Source organism: Struthio camelus, chromosome 3 (genome assembly GCF_040807025.1).
Source record: "Struthio camelus isolate bStrCam1 chromosome 3, bStrCam1.hap1, whole genome shotgun sequence".
Lineage (NCBI taxonomy): Eukaryota > Metazoa > Chordata > Aves > Struthioniformes > Struthionidae > Struthio > Struthio camelus.
The window spans coordinates 114,172,942-114,191,998 of record NC_090944.1 but is presented as its reverse complement, the minus strand read 5'-3'; the positions used below and the strand labels follow the sequence as shown (position 1 = coordinate 114,191,998).

At 40.2% G+C, this 19,057-nt stretch overlaps 2 long non-coding RNA genes across 8 annotated transcripts in view; one reads left to right on the top strand and one right to left on the bottom strand.

Annotated features, from left to right (window-relative positions):
• Positions 1–19,057, top strand: part of LOC138066851 (uncharacterized) — a 60,554-nt gene that overhangs the window by 21,918 nt on the left and 19,579 nt on the right. For 2 of the 5 annotated variants that reach the window (XR_011140415.1, XR_011140417.1), the window contains exon 1: positions 12,582–12,859. The exons of 2 other annotated variants lie outside the window; for them this stretch is intronic. This is a non-coding gene — a long non-coding RNA (uncharacterized lncRNA). One more of the 5 variants, XR_011140419.1, reaches the window with a different exon arrangement.
• Positions 195–7,343, bottom strand: LOC104140290 (uncharacterized). 3 transcript variants are annotated; one of them, XR_011140422.1, is made up of 4 exons: positions 6,727–7,343; positions 6,256–6,314; positions 658–3,326; positions 195–583 (listed from the first exon to the last, which is right to left on the bottom strand). It is a non-coding gene; the product is annotated as an uncharacterized lncRNA (long non-coding RNA). The 3 variants fall into 3 exon arrangements; XR_011140420.1 differs by having other exon boundaries at positions 195–3,326; XR_011140421.1 differs by having other exon boundaries at positions 195–871.

Here is a 19,057-nt window from a genome sequence, read left to right as displayed (position 1 = left end):
TGGAGAGTTTTTTTTGTTCTTCGCTAGGCCTTTTGTTTTATTGGTTGCTGAAGTTAGTGGGGCGTCTCGTGTTCAGATTTTAATGTTAGCTTGTATGGCTGGAGAAGATACACCCTCATATTTGTAAGACTTAGGGATCCCTGAAAGCGTAGGCTCAAGTGGCGGTATATTAAGACTTCTTGACTCAGAGCCACTAAAACTTTAACCTTTTTTTTATTTCTATGCAAATAATCATTAGTTCCCTGCATTCAGAGTTGCACAATTCCCAAGTTTCCCCCCAGCTCTTGTTACAATGTGTTACTGACTTGAAGACAAGATGTTCCCCTCTTGGGTTCTCCTCTCGCAACGGTTAAGTAATCAGTAACAGATACTTCTTTCTTGTACTGTCTGCTGTCCCCTTGCAGTTGTTATTCTGTCCCTTTAAATCGTGGCACCAAGATGCCTTCAATCCGCATACTGGAGCTTCTCCTTCTTTTCTCCCATGAATAAAGCTGGTTTGGCAGTTGTCTCTGTTCTTTAACTGGAACTTGTTAACATACCTTAATTTTTATGTATTTAGGCTTTCTGAAAAATGCTTCATATGCTGTAAAAGAAGATAAAGATGCATCATCTCAGAATCGAGAGTCACATGTTTAATTGCAAATGACTTGAGCTTACTGCATTTTCGTGTAATTCTGTGATGTCCTCTCCAAAGAAACAGCACATGATTATTTGTAAGCTTGCCATACCGAGGAGGAAATTTGATAAGGCTTTCAGAATCTGCATCGTAAGGCTAGTAATTGCTGTGATCCAATAAGGGAGCCCTCTGTGGTGGCATCACTAGAGAGAGTAAGCGTGGTGTGACTGCTGCTGGCTTCTCGGATCACACTGCCTAATGAAAGATTAATGAGGAGATGATGTTTTATAACAAACATATAATATTGCCACCAGGTCACAAGTTTGATTTGAACCAATCAATATAATTCTTTCTCCTAAAGGTAGCTAATGATAGCATGCTTATGAGAAATAAAATGGTCTGCAATCTAAGACAGCCTGCAAGTTCTTATTCTGTCAGCTTTAAAGAAACAGTATTCATTTTACAATGTCATCCAAACCTTGGAAAGAAAGAAGAGTTTAAATTCAGAAGGAAAATGTTAAGAGGACTTTTAAAAAAAAAAAAAAAAAAAAAAAAGTAAGCTCAGGAAAACTGAACTAAGTGAATCCTGAGATCAAAACCACACTAGAATTAAAACTCACTGAAATCCAGGGAAAAAAGAAATAAGTCTTATATTCTCAGAGTTAATGGTTTCTGAAAGAGAATACATTAGGAAAAATGAATGTTTGATTTGACCTCAGGGTTTAAGGACCAGGTATGCATTAATGTCTGTACTCTTATTCCTAGCAGCGACTGAGTCATATTGACCCATCTGAGAAGAGTTGGAAAGAAGCTAGGCAATCGTACTTCTCCTGCTCTTGTACTGACAGAGGGCCAGATAAGTTTCTGATGTGACTTTGATGAGTCTACAGATTTTTTTTTAAATTACTCTGACTATATTAGTTCCAGAAAGTAAGTATAGGATGCAGAGGAGGTCACGTAAGTCAAGTATTTCCATCAGAGATGATCCTGTAAGAGACCGAATGATCTGAGAAGGAGAGAGCAGAATGAGGAAACACAAACCCTAGGACTTCTTCCTAACTAGTCACTAAAGCCTTTGAGGTAGATTTTGCACTCATAATTCTTTCTGGTAGTATTGTAGTGCAAAGGTGTTGGCAGCGAGTTACTGCGGCTGTTCATGGAATAAGGTACTGTAAACTGTGAATAATGAAGCTTGAGTTTGGAGCTATTGATCATTAGGCCTAAGTTTGCTGAGCTGCAGAATGGGAACTCCCTACTTTTCTATTAAAAAATATGTTCCAGTTCTGTAGTGAAAGATTCTGATTTTCATAGCAGCATAGTACGGCTGTATTTCTGTCTTCTCTGTGTATACGGGACAGTGCTGACCTGATTCCAGTTAGTCCTTGTTTATAAAATAATACTTGAAAAAAATCACGGCAGAGTTTTTGGCAATGAAAATAATATTTGCCTAATATTTAGGATACTTGCCTGTGTGGTAATTTCTGCCTAGATCAGTAACATTATAAACTTTAAAAACATTAGTATTATTATATTTAACAATGTAATGTTCCTAATACCTGAAACAATTTAATAGAGTGAAATTTGTCACCAAAAATATCAATAGTGAATTTTAAAGTAACATTAACCAGGGCTAGAAAAGATTGTAAGTGAGCAAATACACATTAAAAGCCAGGAGAATTTTCAGGCTGACATCATTCTCCAGGCGCACAGGTGTACCCAAACACCGTGAGTAAGCACTCTGTTGGGTGAGTAAGCCACTTCTAAAGCACTGAAGAGTGATTCTAGTAGCAATTATAGACCCATATTTTGCCCCTTTTACACCATTGTGAGAAAAAAATATTTTGTCATTAGATGACATTTCTTAATGTTTAGCTTTCTAGTTTTCATTATACAGTAGGGAGAGAACAAATTAATCACCTCTAGTTGCAATCTGACGTTGCAGCCAGATCTTTGTTTCAATCAATCACTGAAAAAACATCCTTCTTAAATATGATTTCCTCCTCTCTGTATCGATTGTATTTTACTTCCAGAGTGCACTCTGCCCCATTGCCTTGTGTTTCTTGGGTTAACTTGAATTTCTCATGTTGTTTTTTTATTTCTGTTTCTTTTTTCTACTCCAGTGCGTGCTTTACATTTTTAAATTTTTAAACAGAACATCTTCCCCATAAAGTTTGGAATTTACTAGGCTCCCTTCCCAGGAGAGCAGCATGGCCTAATGGGCAGTGCACCTTCCCTGGGAGATGGGCACTGCCGTGTCCTTATCCTCACTCATTTATTTTGTGGCCTTACTTAGGTCTCTAAACTACCTACCAGGAGTGCTGCGAGGAGTAATCAATCAGTGAAGATTGCACAGCACTTTGAAGAAGCAAAGTGCTATGTAATGCTTAGTATTATCTCTGACTTTAAGAGTACCATACGTTTACTGTCAGCCTTGAATATAAACAGCCCGTGAGGTGAGTGGAGGAGACTGTGTTTTTTTCAGTGATCTCGCCTGAAGAATGACAGTAAGAGTTCTGATTCTGGTAATATGACTTCATAATTGCACAGACTTTCTTTTCATGATGAAATCGAACTTTGTCATTTCTGTTTCTCCTTGGTAGCTGACATTTCTGATAAAATTTCCTGTAAAGCTTGGGGAAAAACAGAAGCGTAGCTGTATTTGTGAGGACTCATGTTGAAATAAATTTCAGAGCTGTTGCTATCCATAGTCCTGGAACAGAAGATGGAAAAAAGAGACGTTCGAAAGACTAATATACAAAAACTGACATCTAGAGAAACCAAACGTAATATATAATGCTAATCATTTTAAATTTTAATTAAGGAGAGGATATTGTAGGAAGCATTCAAAGCAGTGAATTTTGTCAGCTTGTTTATAGTTTCATCAGATGTTTGTCTTTTTTTTTTCATAATAGACCTTTTATCTACATCTTTAGCATTTATCTTATTTTTATTACTGTGTTGTCTGGCAGCTCCCGTCACAGACTGTTCTGTAATTGCTCTATTTTGATTTAATTTTTCTTAAACATGAGTGACAAGACCTCGTATGACCTTTGTTCTGATTAGCATTTTGTATCCTGACATTAATACTTCTCTATCTTTCCCAGAAACATCTCATCCAAAATACCCTGGTGTTTTATGTGGCACATCACAGTGGTGGCTCATAGTCATCCTCTGATGGACTAATACACCCTCTTCTTTTCCTAATCTGTTATTTCCAACTTGTCATGGGAATTCTTATCCCTGTATATACGACTGTGCACTTTATTTTATCTAATTTCATTCCGTTTCTGTTATTGCAGAGTTACCCATCTTCTTCTGGTGCGAAATCCCGTCTGGAGAAAAGAAAGCTATGGATAATACTACTGTTCTTAAATTTAAGTTTTAAACTTAAATTGGTTTCATTTATTCTTAGCTGCTCCTGAGCTAAATCTCTAAAACTGGATGCTCAACGGGACACAGTGTGGATCCATCCAAGTTGGTGCTTTATAACAGTATCTTGACTCTAGTGAGATTCATTAGCTCAGGTGAAGAGCTGTATGAACCGTGTTCTTTCTGAACTTCAGCTTGGCTGAGAATCATTTTAATCATATTTGTATGCTGTTGCTTAGGTATGCTGAACTTAAGCTAGCGTGCCCATAGCTATTCTAGGTATCCCTACATCCCTGTGTCCTGATTTATCTGCAGACTAGGTAGACCACAAATCTTGCAGAGCTATTGAGTATGTGCTAACAATGGGATCTCTTAGTAACTAGGTAATTGACAGTCTGAACATGTATGTGCCTTTTTAGTTCAAATTTTCCAAGGCAACCTCCTGCTTGTATCTGGCATGTGATTTTGCAGATACAAACTGAGTCATTTGGTAAGTTTGTTTTCTGATGTCATTTCACAAATTAAGCAGACGTTTAAGTGCCCCTGTTTACCCTTACAGTTATTTGCAAGTATGGAACCAATGGTGAGGGCAAGAACCCCTTTGAAACTAGCCCTGCTCGTTTTGGCCTGGATTTTGCTTCAGCTGAAATTTCTGAAAAACTTCCCACTAATGTTTGTGGGAATGAGGTGGGGCATGTTTGTAGAATAAAGGCATTCCATAGACTGGTAGTAGTGCAGTGTGTGTGAATACAGCTGTTTTTATATTGCTAAATGTTAGGAAGTTTGCCTGAAATCAGTTTTGGTATTATTTCTTGTCCACTATACAGTAAAATACGTAATTAGGGAAGCATGTTATACAACAAACTCAGTTTGAAAAATTGATTTCTAAAGCATAAAGGAGGCAGTGACTGAAGTCCTGCCAGGCTGTATTGAATACTCACATATATTATATTGTAAACATAATATGATTATACTGTATGTTGTCATAATAATTGGCAATGGTATTGGAGTCAGTCACTGAATGCTTTGTTCGTGTGGTAATAGATGACAAGGGCTCCAATGTTCGTTGGCAGCAAGCTTATTTTTCTTTTTTTATTTTTTTAGTAAATTGATTTCAAAATAGTTTTATGTGTGTTTCTTTTTTTTTAAGCTGACTGTCTTAGGATCCAGATGGCTTTATCTCTTTGTAATGAAATTTGGGACATTCTCCTTAAAAGTGCTGTTCACTCAGTGCTGTCACAGAGGCTGCATTGTTCATTTTTCTTAAAGCATGACACTGTAACACCAGCGATACGAAATACTTACTAGTGGTCAACAGCACAGAAGGATGGATTAAGTCAGACTCATTCGAATCCAGGCTGAAAGGCAGCACGAATCAAGAGAGAACATAACATCTGAGTCTGGAGGCTAGCAAAAATTTTTAGGTTACTGGTTAGGAACAGCTTACTGTCAATGTCCCTAGTTTGGATTTGGTCATCTTAACTCATGCAAGCCATGTCACTGGGTTCGAGAGGGCTGCCACGTGACAGGAGCTATTCATGGTGAGGAAGTGTGGCGCAACTCTGTGTTTTGTTTGCAAAGGTCCTTGAGGGTAGACATAATAAGTGGGAAAGGGACATTTTTCCTGCTGAAACTTCAAGACGTTTCTTACTGAGATTGTTGCTGGAGTTTCACAGCACAAGACCCTCTTAAAGTGGTTTCTTTTAAGATCCAAAGCGTATCTATGACAGGCTGCGCAGCTTCCTGAAGGAGAATTTGTGATAGCTTGAGGCATTCACAGTAGGCGTACATTTCAGCTGAGGCAGAATGAATTTCACCTAATACAAGTTTAACATAGCTGTAAAAAGGCTACCTGTGCTACTTTTTCATCTTCCGTCAGATTCAGACTAAGACTCAACAGCTTAGCTCCAGGTTCTTGCCAAATCAGCAGCACCCACCCTATTCATCACCGTTCTTTTGCCTTTACCTTCGTCCTGCACTCTTTGCCAGTTTGAGTGCTGATCCAGCTCTCGCTGTCCTCAGTGGTATATAGCAATATGCTTCCTCACTTCTCAGGCTTCCACGCCTTTTCTCATACTGCATTTAATGCCTGTCCTGCCTGTCCGTGGGTCAATCATTTCCCATCGTACCCTTCATTTCATGTCTGTCCTCCCTCCACCTCTAAGGCTGCCTCTTTCTGTCTTCTTTCTCAGTGTTACTCTTTGGTACCCGATTTGTTTCTAGGAGTCTCCTTTGAGTTACCTATTGCGGAATATGCCACCTCCACGTACCTCTACTTCTGCCAGCAGAACGGGAATTGCAATATTATCGGTTCTACCGCATCTGGCTCCTACAAGGCAAACATAACATTACTCTGTCTTGCACTGAAGTATATACACTTCAGTCTGCTTTCAGAATACCTGTGTGGTCGACAATCTGCCCAAGTAGTGATATAGCTGCGGTGGGATTCACCTGCTACGAGACGTGTCTCGTCATAGGGAAGAGGGATATCTGTTTGAATCGCTACTACCAGTTGGAGAAGTATCTTAGAAGTTCTCCAGGGATTTCCTAGCCAGGGGCTGTCCCTGGGTAATTACGTTTAGCTTTCGAACGTCTTCTAAAAATCACAGCTCAAGGTAAGTTTAGTAATTTAGTATCGTGTTGAAAAACAAATAGTTGTTAAATGGTCTCGATAATTTCCATTCAGAAAGCACAGCGAACATCAAAACGTTTTTTTGCAACATTGTAGGGTTTTTATTTACCTGCTGGGGTATCATCCGGCGTTTGGTGAAACTGCTGCTGCTTTCCCCGCTGAGATGTAGCGAGATGTGCCCGTGTACACTCTAATGCACAGCGGGTTCTCACACCAGGTATTATAAGCATTGCAAACTGCAGATGTTCCAAGTGTTTTTCTCCTCAGTATTCTGATTGTTAATTATGTGGCTAATCAGCATTTGAAAACAAAGTTTGCACACAAAGGCTCTATTCATCCCGTGCGGACAGGCTAACAAGTTCCCATTCTACACAAGTGCTGTGCATAGTCAGACACGCATTAACTGCCTGGTGATCAAACCAGAATCGTAACAGAGGAGTTTTCATAGCATACAAGGTAGCTGAAAATTGTTTTTTGCAAAACTGTGGTGATTATTTTTCAGTGTACTTTGCACCTTCCCTTGTGAGGGGAAATCTATTCGTGCAACAATGCCTAATGCTGTAGTTGGGGCTGATTTGGCTTATACTTTAACTGTAAAAAGTCCTGGTGTCTCCAGAGCCTTTTGTGACTTTTGTCCACTCGGCTGCTCTAGCAGTCAGGCTTTTTCGACCATGAAGAACCTCGAAGGCGCAGCCCGGCCTAGCCACACTTCCTTCTCGCAGCTTCTGTAACAGGTACTTTCCGGTGGTTTCTGCAGGGAACGGCAGAGTGTGGTAGAAAGGCTTCTGTACTAGAGCTGTTACCCAGCAGTGGGGCCCGTTCATATCCTCTGCACTGGCGAATTCAGGAAAGGGTAGGCGTGACACTGCTGGTATTCTAAGGTGGTGTGCTTGGAGGCGCACAGCCACCAAGGCTTAGGAAAATACACCCTTCAAACGTTGACAGCTTTTTTGTGCCTTGTACCAAAGAAGGAAAGGAGCACATAGACACAGCTTTTCCTTGATGAGTCATCTTATTCCTTACAAATCTCCCTTTGACAACATTATTTGCGAAGAGGCCTTAAACTATTTTCTTCAAAGTGACACGGTATTTTAGAAAGCTGGAGGATCAGGAGTTAGCATCTCAAGCTTCCTGCGCATTGATAAATATATACCTATCTCGCGTTAGAGGCAGCTCAAAGGAGAGGTGCAGAGGTTGTGAATGTGAGTGCCGCACCGCTTTGGAGTCACGCTAAACTCTTTGTATTAGAGAGAATAATAGCGTGCCCTTTCAACAAGTATTGTGCAAAGTGTTGGCTGTCATCCTTTAAACAGTACCGTGTTTGCATTTCTCTTGATCGTCTGTCCAAGAGCAAAGGTCAGTAGGTTGAGACAGTATTGTTCAAGTGCAATTGATCTAAAAATATATCAGAAGGAAACTACTGTATATGAACAAATTATGGAAAGGCTTTATATGGGCTTGTTGATGTCTATAAATACATAAAACAAGGAAGAAGCAGCTTATGACATGGTTATTTCTGGAAAAGCGGAAGATGTGGTCATTGTTACACTGTGCATAGAGTCAAGCAGAAATTGTGAGCAGAGTTAAGAACCCAAAAATCAGAAAAATAAAACAATTTCCATGAGAACTCCTTGGTCCAAATCCTGCCTCCATGCAAATCAATGGCAAATCACCCATTAACGTCGGTTGGATCAGGCTTAAGGCTTTTACTCCCCTCTTCCTTTTTTTTTTTTTTTTTTTAAAAAAAAACCCTTTCTTTTCCTTTCTAGAGAATACCCATCCTGACTGTGAGCCTGAGGATCTGATAATCTTTAATGATTTCTGGCAGATCTCAACATAGAATATTCCAAAGTTAGTAACAAGGCGTCAGCTCACTTCCTCGTCGGAAGGGAGAGCAAAATACGTTTACTCTATCCCCACATCTGTATCATCGGTCATTATTACTCAGTCACCCGTGTATAGAACCCAATATTTTGTATTCAGCAGCTGTAGAAATTACTGAAATACCTGTTCAGCTGCAACACTCAGAAACGTATCCAAACTTGAAGACCTCAAGAAACGAAGGTGCCATCAAGAATTCCCATAATAGTTTGTTACGAATAACTTATTTGTTGACGTGCCTCGTTTCCTACCTGAACTTTGTTTTTAGACTAAAGAACCCTGCAGGAGCTAGTATTTTCTGTGAAGTAGTAAGTCAAGCTAGTTAATAATGTTAGCAAGTGAACTTTAAGTCTTTTCTTTAAACATCTCACTGTAAGGCATTTTCTCTTCAAATCATTTTGTCTGCTTTTTGTATTCTCTCTGCTTCCAAAGCCTTCTGTCTAAAACGTGGAACGTGGTGCGATGTTTCACTGTAGGTTTCACCAGTGTTCATATAGTCGTGTAAGGCTATTTGGCTATTCACTACATTGGTATCTGTACATACAAGGATCATACTTGGTCTTTTTGCCACAACGTCAGCTGTTTGTGCACTGTGGTCCTTCATGCCTTTTAGACTGTGTTTTCCGGCGAAGAGATCTGGCTGCTGGTGTAGCACGTCGTCCTAATCCCTATGCGTTTGGGGGTATTAAGACATGTTTAATTTGAATGGGGTCAGCTTATCAAGTGATCCAAATTGCTCTGAATGACTATCTTCAGCTTTTATGCTAACATACCATTTTACTAGTCTTTGTGCCATCCACAAATCAAAGTATTTATGGATGTTTATATTTATTTTCAAATCATAGAAGAAAATGCTAAGCCCTAAAACATGACGCAGTGATGATTTGCCATTAATTTTTACTTTGTTAGAGCTGTCAGCTCTTAATCCATTTAATGTTTTTTCGATACTGCGTGGTGCTAATTTTCATAATTGGAATGTCATGCAGCATTAAGTCAAATGCTCTCTGCAAATGTATTACACAGCTTGATTACTATTATCAGCCAAACTTCTGTCTAATCAAGCAATCCAATAAGTTTATTTTACAAGATCTATTTACCATAAAAGTGTTGACTGATACTAATTATGTTCTTGTACTTTAATTCTTTATTAATTTAATTTTATAACGGCTTTACCATTTTATTACCTGGAAGTAACGTCAGGCTAGCTACCCATTAGCTCTGAGTCATGCTGCTAGCCTTTGTTATTATTGGCACAACATTAGCACTTTTCCAGTCAAATGGAATTTCTCTGGAATGCCTTAACTTATTAAAAATAAACATTTTTAGTTCTAAGGCCTTCTTAGTCTTAGTTCTTAGGTGTAAGGTAGATGGATTGGCTGATATAAAAATGTTTATTTCCAGTATCTGTTGTATAACATCCTGCTTGGTTACTAAGGGACTGGAAAATACTTTGTCATCATCATGTGACATAAGAACATCTTTCCAAATATGGAACAGAAATATTTCTAAAATTTTCTGCCTCTCCTGCATCACTATTAAAAATTTTACCGTTTCCATCTGGCAAAGGGTGTATATTATTGGAATATTACTATAGTCTGGATACATTTTTTTTTTTTTAATTTTTCAGATTATATTGATCCTGTCAGCTATGGACTTTTCCCTGGTGTTTCTAGCTTGTCTTATCAACTTTTGTCCTTTGTAACTCCTAATTCCTATCGGTTACTACTTTTTCTCTTCATTTATTATATAACGCTTTTTATTACTAATTGCTGCTCACACTTGTGCTGTGAAGCAGGGGAAAGGTCTGTCGGTCGAAATTACTCTCTTCCTTGACTGTGGAATTACAGCTTCTTAACCATCCTAAGAATGTCTCTTAAAGAAACTTCTCACTTCTGACTTTCCCGCAGTCATTTTCAATCCTCATTTTAATTACTATGTTAGGATACAAAAGTTGAAAATTACTGATAACTGTTAGCACACGTACCGTGCTCATGGCTTTATGCTGGAGTGCCTCCCTCATAGATGTTACTCGTTCCGTCCTTTCAGTGTTTTTTCTTTTTTTTTTTAACATTTAAATCAGGTGAATCATTGCACCGTGTTCACTAATATCAATTACTTTAATTACATCAAATTCTTTTGCATGGGTGATAATTTCCTATTCTCTTGTTTATCGAGTCTTCCAGTCTCAATGTGTAAGGGCCGCAAAAGTCTAAGCTTTTAATATTCGTTGCTGTACGGATCCAGTCTCTTCAGGGAAAGTTTGAGCATGTACTGTCTTTGCCTTCTTACCAACTTCCTCAAATGTTCCCGCTGTTGTTTTGCTTTCTCCCACTTGCATCCAGATCAGACAGTGAGGTCCTCATACCTCTAAGATGCAGGCTGTCTCGTTCATATGCTCGCCTCCCCTAGTCTGTCACAGACTGATGTGCACCCAGCCGTCAGTATCACACGTGTGCCATCACGTCTTGCCTCCAGCGTTTTCCGCTTCTGTGCGAGCAACACAGTGCATCACAGGAGAGGACACAGCGGGGGTAGCACTTGCACCGTCCCCTTTCCTAACGTTCCTCGGAGAGGTCGGATGACCGTGGCGAGTGGGTTTCATAAAAGCTCCGTTAGTGAAGCCTCCCCAAGTCATCCCCTCGTTTATATCTGGTATCCGCTTGACCATATGCGCTCTGAGGAGGATGGCGTCTGTTCCAGAAGAGGTGCTGAAAAAGGGGATTTCAGATAGGTTTTATCACAATGTATGTCCTCTATGCAAATTGTTCGCCAACGTTTCCTTCACCCCAGTGAACCAGCAGAAACCAAAAGTAAATCTGTTTTCCGTTGGTTTTATTGCAGCAGGTCCTCTTTTGTTTTTGTGTGTTCTGCCTCTGTGGCTCCAACTCCTGTGTGACTGTAGGACTTACCTTCTTTTTATCCTAAACCTTGCTGAGTTCTTCTCAGAGTGGGGCACAGTAAATTCTGTGGGATGATATGAGGGAGGTTGAAGGAACTATAGTGTCTAGCCGATTGGTTAGGGATCTTGAAGACTGCTCTCCAGGAGTGGAGCGCACTGCATATTTTGCAGTGAGCATTCAAATTTGGTCAGCGTTCAGAAACAATAGCCAGTTGCACGTGACTGATAAAGAAAAATGTGGCTTGAACATACACCTCCTTGCTTTAGTATTTTAAATCAAATGCCTTCCAAGGGTAGGGCCGTTACTGCAGTTCTCCCGTCTGACTTCCTATTTCCTTCCTGAAAGAAAATTATTGTCATGTTTTCTGTCACTGCAGACTCTCCTATCTGCAGCAGGTACTCCCAGCAAAAATGGTGTGTTTTCTTAATACCTGCATGTTATAATAAAAACTTGATTTTTTTTTTCTATTTCAGTAATGGTTCTGCTTAGACCTTCTGATTAGGAGAGACTAAAGAGCAAACTGGAAGTAAACAAATTATTTCTTTCTCTAGAGTTTCCTATCTAGAGAATAGAAACACTGATATATGATGAGCAGTGAGGAAGAGACTGCAGACAAAATTCAGCTGCACCTACTCCTTCATGGGATTGTCGTCTGTATTACGCTTAAGGAAGGAGAGGAACATTAGGCAAAAGAAACTAGAACATACAAAGGATTTAAAACATAGGATTTTGTTTTCTTAATTCCTAGTTATTGTCTAGTCTCTTAAAATGGCCATCATATCATACAGATTTCACGTAACATTTTCCAGCGATATAAACTCAAAATCCTATGGCATCTGAGTGTCACGCGTTTTACTCTGTGGTCTTGAAATGATTTGTGCAGATCATTTTGCTACAGAAGTGTTTAGATCTCATGCATACATAAGAACATTTATTTCCCTCCTGAATAAAGATCATAGGTGTACTTACTGTAAAAGCAAATATAATCCTACAGCAGTGTTACACTTGACATGATAAATGTGGAAAGAGTCACAGTGACAATGCAGAAAGAATCATAGTGACTGAGCCACAGTCTTTTTGAATCCAAACTTGTTTCAATCTTTTGAAAGAGAAAATGAAATTGTCACATGGCTGCTGATTACATAGTGACTGAATTGTCTCTAACTACGTGTGCTTTGGGAGATAGAGCTGCAGCTGGGAAATCCCCAGCATGTGACTGGTACAGCTGTATTGGACAGTGGGATCAAGGTTTCCTTCAGACCTGAGTATTTCACGGTGTTACATCTGTACCTGTGGGTGTCTGCCTATTGCAGCATCTAAGTAGCTGCCAGACATTCCTGGGGTTTCAGAATTTGCATCAGCATTTCAACATCGTCAAAGCTGCTTGTAGTATACCGTTCTGTTGCTGATAAAGTAATGGGGAAATAGACTCCCAACTGCAGTGAAGAAGAAAATTTCTCTGTGAGTATGAACAGAGTATCTTCAGGCCATCTGCGTTTGTGCCACGCTGCCAAAGGACATAACTAAATGGTTAGGAAAATGGAAAGCTGTGACTTCTGCTTTTTTTCAAGCTATTTCATGCTTATCCATCCCAATCCTGTGTTTTTTGTTTCCTCTGCCTGTGGCATCTTGTCAGCAATTAAGATGGTGAGTTCTTTGTGATAGGAGCTCTTTGTTACGTCTTGGTACAGTGCCAAGGATAATAGGACCCAATTCCTTATGGGGGTTATAAGATTTATTGAAATATAAAGCTGTGGTTTCAGCTAATGCTTCATGGGTTGACTCATTCTGACCCATCGCACTGTCCAGTGTCAGTGTTAGGCACTTGGTCGTGCAAACTGGTGCCACATCCACGTGGGAAAAGGGAGCTGCTGTTCCATGGCTTTGCAGTGACCCACAGCAGTGTTGGGAAACAGGCATCTAGCTTACGTGGTTGAAAGTCCTGATCATTAACAATTGCCAGTCATCACTGCACTGATTTCACCTCTTTAGCTGTCAAACTTGTCCACAATTCTAAAAAAAAAGGGGGGGGGGGGGAGAAAGCTGCATTGAAGCACCAGTTTACAAAATCTTATATACTATGAGAAAAATGCACTGTTTTTTGTGATTAGCAAAATATTTGCAGGATGATGTCACTTGAAAATACATTTAGCCTTTGCTTCTCCAATTTATTTTGTGTTTCTTTACATGTAGGATATCCTGATAGAGCCCATTATGACTCTGATCTTTCCCCTCCATCTCAACTCTGCTGATCTTGGGTTTGGATAATAAGGGTGCTATGTCAATCCTCCTGCCAAACCTTTGCAAAGCACTTAAAATATATTTTCCTCTTTGTGTGTATCACCATGTGTTTTTGGTTCCCCCAATATTTAATTAATTATTTCTAAATGTCTAATTAGACAAGATATTGCAAGTAGATGCTTGAGAGAATTTTGGTCTAGTGTTTCATTTTATGCCTGCAATTTTACACGCATTGTGGTGCAGACATCTGGGGACAAATGTGGTAGCATGTTAATCTCACTTTCCCTAATTTTAAATGTAGACCAAGTTCATAGACAAAATTTAATGTCTGGGCACAGGCTTGCTTGAGCTCCGCTTTACATTGTGAGAGAAAGGAAATTTAGTTTTACAGATAAATGTCATTTTTAAAATTTAGCGCTACAGTCTGTATCTACAGGTTGGTATATTCTTCATTCTTATAACAATGTTTCCTTTTATAATATTAAAAAAAAAAATCTCTCTTTATGAGGCCTATAGGGACCTAATATTTCAAAACTCTAAGTATTCTGTGCTTTCACTCATTTCAAAATGGAGGGCAACGCGTGGTTTAGTCAGTTTGGTTAGTTGGTCATAGGATAGTGAAAGATGACACAAATGTTTGATAGAGCATGTAGTAAGGATAAGCACAACGGCAAAAAAATCACAAGATGAGCTACTATTATTACCACAATGTGTTGGTTCCTAATTGCTCTATGTTTTATATATTTGTGCGCAGTATGATTGAGGAAGTAGTCAGAGGAAAGGTCACAACTGCTTTCTGAAAGTGAATGAATCATGTGCTGATTCACTCTATACAGGCACCTGTGCTCAACATATTTGTATTGTACCTTCCTGTATTAGTTTCCCATCTGCTCCTCTGTGGGAACCTGACTTTAAAGACACCAGCTGGGGTGCAAATCAGTTAAACAGAAGCAGTGTCGTAATACAGCTTCATGGACTTGAGTTGAAAATTACGTAGTTCTTTTAAATTCCCCCGCTAAGTTATCATTCAGTACAAACGTCGGCCTCCCACCAACGTCTGTGAGATGGAATTTAGCTATACAGGTGTTTGCATGACAAAAGTAGGGTGTGGGGCGCATGTCCATTGCTGTAAGTCATGAGATGGAGGGCACACTCCCTTCACTGGTTGCTGTGGTTGCATGCAAGTGTCCTCATAGCCTGGGGACATGCTTCCACTCCAGATTCATGCTAAGTTGCATAGGATGACACTGGGTCTGGGTCTGGGGGCCTCTCTGACCGCTCGTGTGACCCAGAGCAGCTCTCTCTCTTGCTCTCCTGTCATTGGCACTGGGTACAGGAAAGCTCCCACAGCTGGAGTTTGAGGAGGGCAGATAGGGAAAACGTTTCAGATAAAAATCTGAAGGAAAATAGCTAGCAAAGATTGTAATGAGGATGGTGGAAGAGTCTGTTTCTTTTTTTAGGACTGTCCAGGACGAAGTTGACTTGTTTTTAAATGCTGCACACTGCTCAGTCATTTGGCTAATGTGACAGACCTGTGGTGCTTGTTCTGTTAGAACCAAATTATATAACGTAGAAGGATTTAGCCAACCTCACATGCTTCGCCACAGTGTGATAGGTCATTTGACAGCATGAGGAACACAATATGGTAATAAGAGAATCGTTTCTCCTCCCTCTCCCCCCTTTTTTTCCAGAAAACAAAGAATGTCATGCTTGTGAAAAGGTATCATGCTAGCAGTTCAGGGAAGTGACACTTTATGCCCCGCACAGATGCGGTGTGTGTTGTACCGCTGCAGGCTTTCCTCATGCTATCTTGACAGCATCTCAGTTCTCGCATGGAAATGCAGCCTTCAGGGCTGAAACAGCTGTTCAGACCAGCTTAGGCATTTAAACTATTGTTACGAAACCTTCTTGCTAAGACTAACAGAGCATTAAAACCAAACAGAGGATTCCCTGTAACTTCAGCCAGAGCAGACAGAAGTCCCAGATGTCACTACTGATGCAAAGCATCCTGATGTGAACCCCCGTCTGCTAGAGAGATGAGAGCTCTTCCACTTGAGGCAGCCAGCTTACTTCACAAAAATCACATAGTCCAAAACTTCAAAACTGGGTATTGCAGACCCAGGCACAGCTATGATATAAAAAGGGGGCTGCATGTGTATTAAATCATCACATGACCGGCACTACTACTTGGAGTGAAGTAGAGAGAACGAGAGAGCAGCCCCAGTAAATCTGCTTTAAAGTACTTGGAAGCCAAATCTGTATGTAGGGTCCTATCTAGCACTAAGCTACTAAGCTTCTATATGACAGTCGGCAACTGAAAGCTAAGCAATTTCTTTGATATTTTTCAAGACTGAGGCCTCTGAATTCTTCTAACAAAGAGTATAATTGCATAATTGCAGCTCCTCTGACCTTTAGGTGGCCTAATGTAGGCATCCAAGCCGAGAGGTGTATGTTGTACTGAGGGAGCTCTGCTTTGGTTTTCTCTTACTACACCTACAAATGGAATGCCAGCCTGGTGCCCTCAGCAGCAAAAGTAAACCTGAGCAGAGCAAAGGGAAGCTCTGCTGGACGCAAGGGTTCTGTCTAACTTCAGCACCCTAACTTTATTCTCATAATGCCATCCTGAAGATTTTTTTTTTTTTCCAGCAAAAATGAACTGTTTTTAACTATTTTTCAGCCTTTCTTCTTCAGGCTAAGATTGGTTTATACGGAATTGAACAAATTTCAAAAGTTTTGCAATGCTCATCTTTGGAATTACCCTACAACATATCTGTTCATTATTGCTTCATTCTAGCAGACACTAGGCTTCCTGCAGCTAAAAGAAGCTTTTAAAACTTGATTTTTCAATATGAAGTGACAGGAATGAGAAGGGAGAGAAGCGTGCCACTATAAGATTTAATCCTAATCTCTATTATTACTTAGCATTGAATGTGCATGCATTATGAAATATAGGATCTTGAACGCTGTTTTATCCCCTTTGAATAGGCACAGTGCTTATCTCTTTCTGAGGTCAAATTTTACAGTATTCAAGGGGAAAAATAAGAACAACTGATTCCCCTTAAATATGTTTCTACAATTATTTGTATAAATTCTCTTCCCCTGTGACTAATTTAAGCTGTTTGTACTGTATATAATTTTATCCAAAGGAAGAGGCAGATGGATTAAAGAGATATATTTGTACATGTGGCTGAATATTCCATTATTAAATATTGGGGTGACCTTCCTGAAACCAGGAGGTTCTGTTGCTACCCCTTATTTTATGTAGTTTTATGTTAAAAAAATTTATATTATGGTTTAAAAGACAGTCAAGCACTTGTCACCAGTTCTAAACAAAAGTAAGTGCAGGCTTATTGGGTATTGGAACAATTTGGGCTAACAGACAATACTATGTAGTCTTGGGAGTGGGGAAGTATGTATGCAGAGGGAAAAAGCTGTGTTGGGGAAGCAAAAAGAAAAACCGCGGCGCGTGAAGCATATCTTGGGTAAGCTCAGAGAAAAGCTGAGCAAGAGCCCTTGGGCTAGCAGCCTGTTTTTACAGGCTGGGGGCACTGAACGCAAAAAGCTGTCTCATTTGTTTGATTCTGGCACAGCTGGAAAATACCTGACTCTGTAAAAGGTGTTGTTAGTTTTATCTTGAAAGCACAACTGGTAAGTAGATTGAAAACTAAACAAAAAGTGAAGTCAGTTCTTGTGTCTGCCTTCTCTCTGTGGGAGGTTTCTACCCCTTCAGCTGGAGCGCTAGTACCCAAACAGGTCGCGTACCTGTAGCTGGCACAGCAGAGAGGCTGAAACAGCGGTGAAGAGTGCAGTGGGATGGATGCCGTCCTCAGGAGCCTCCTAAAAGGGGCTGGCATCAATGCAGAGAGTTTCTGTGCTCTCAGCAGCAGAGCCGCTGTAAAAAATTCCCACTCCTGCCCTGGTCACTCGTTCCTGCTCCCCGGCTGTAGCGCAGGCTGATCCAACAACGTGTGCAGCTGCACTGTGACTGATGAGGTGCCAAGTGCAGTTAGCAGGGTGGAAATGGGTAAGAGGCATGAGACGAGACGGGATATCTTAAAATGATAAATTAATACTGATGGTTAAAAATAATAATTAAAGCTAACTATTGTTTGTGAAACTGGTAGCAATTGAACTAGTCACCGTTTCAGAGTAAAATTCTGTACCAGGGCCTTCTAACTGGAAAGGCCTCCAGCATCCTGAATTTTGTCTAAGTGCTCAGGGTAAAAATGTTAAGAGCTGACCATTTCAGATGGCACCAAAGTTAAATATGCTTCAGTAGTGATTAAGAATCAGGTTCGGCTTTCACTGAGGCTGTGGTTTCACAAATACTTCTTTCTGGCAGTAGTGCCAACCAGTAGCTGTTCATGCTTGCTTGCTTCCCACCTTTGCCCACATACTCACTTTTGCCAGTATAACAGTTTGTGTGACTGCACAGTGAATTGTATCAGCAAAGGAATCTTTTTTTTTTTTTAATCTTTTTTCCTGGGTTATTTTCCTCAGTACAATTCATCATGTGCCCGTACAAGAGGTTGTCCTGGCACAAATAAGGTTGTGGTATAAGGTGGAAATAAGCTGGAGGGAACAAGCTGTTAAAGCCGATACTGTTGCTGAAAGACACATTTGTGAAAATACACCTTGTTTTGGCACAGAGCAGCAGGAAAGAGGGTGTAACTAACTTCACCGGGAATCGCTGAGTTACAGATGGTCACGGCTGCTCAGAACAGATGCCTAGATCTGAATGCCTGTGGTCCTTCATTCAGATCCCTCTTTTCTATAATAGATCAAAGAGAAACCTGACTGCCCCTAAACTCTGAAACAATGCTCTATGCTAGATGGGAATGAATGTAGCTTTGTTCATTTGAGGAAAAAAAAAACTCACTGATATTTTCTGTATGTTGTTGTCCTTCAGTGCAGTCATCTCACAGTCCTTTTCTCCATTGTGTCCCGGGCAGTTCTGCAGCAGGAGATGCTGCAAATGGCCTGTCATGCTGCACAGATGTGTATCCCTCCCAGGTACTCTCCTTAAGTTCTGCTATCAATGAGTGCTGTAAATCAGCACTCATGGACTTAGGTGGCCAGGCATGTTCACTTCTTTCCTGTGTATCTCTTCAGCTTCCTCAGGACTGTAGTTCCTGCAGGCAAAGAGATAACTAAGTGTAGTATAGCAAGATTTTGCTCTTTATCCAGTGCTTTCTACTCGTAATTCTCACAGTTAGGTAAGCATCTTCTCATTTCATACATGGAAAAATATAGAGAGAGAGAGTTGGAGCAACTTGACCAAGATCCTAGCATGTTTTCTGTCAGTTTGGAATAGTTAAGTAGCTTAAATAGCTCTTCTCACTTCAGGTCACTGCCCAGGTCGTCTGCATGTTAGCAGGGGACCATTCCTTCTGCCAGCTTATGTTGCTTATTTTTGTA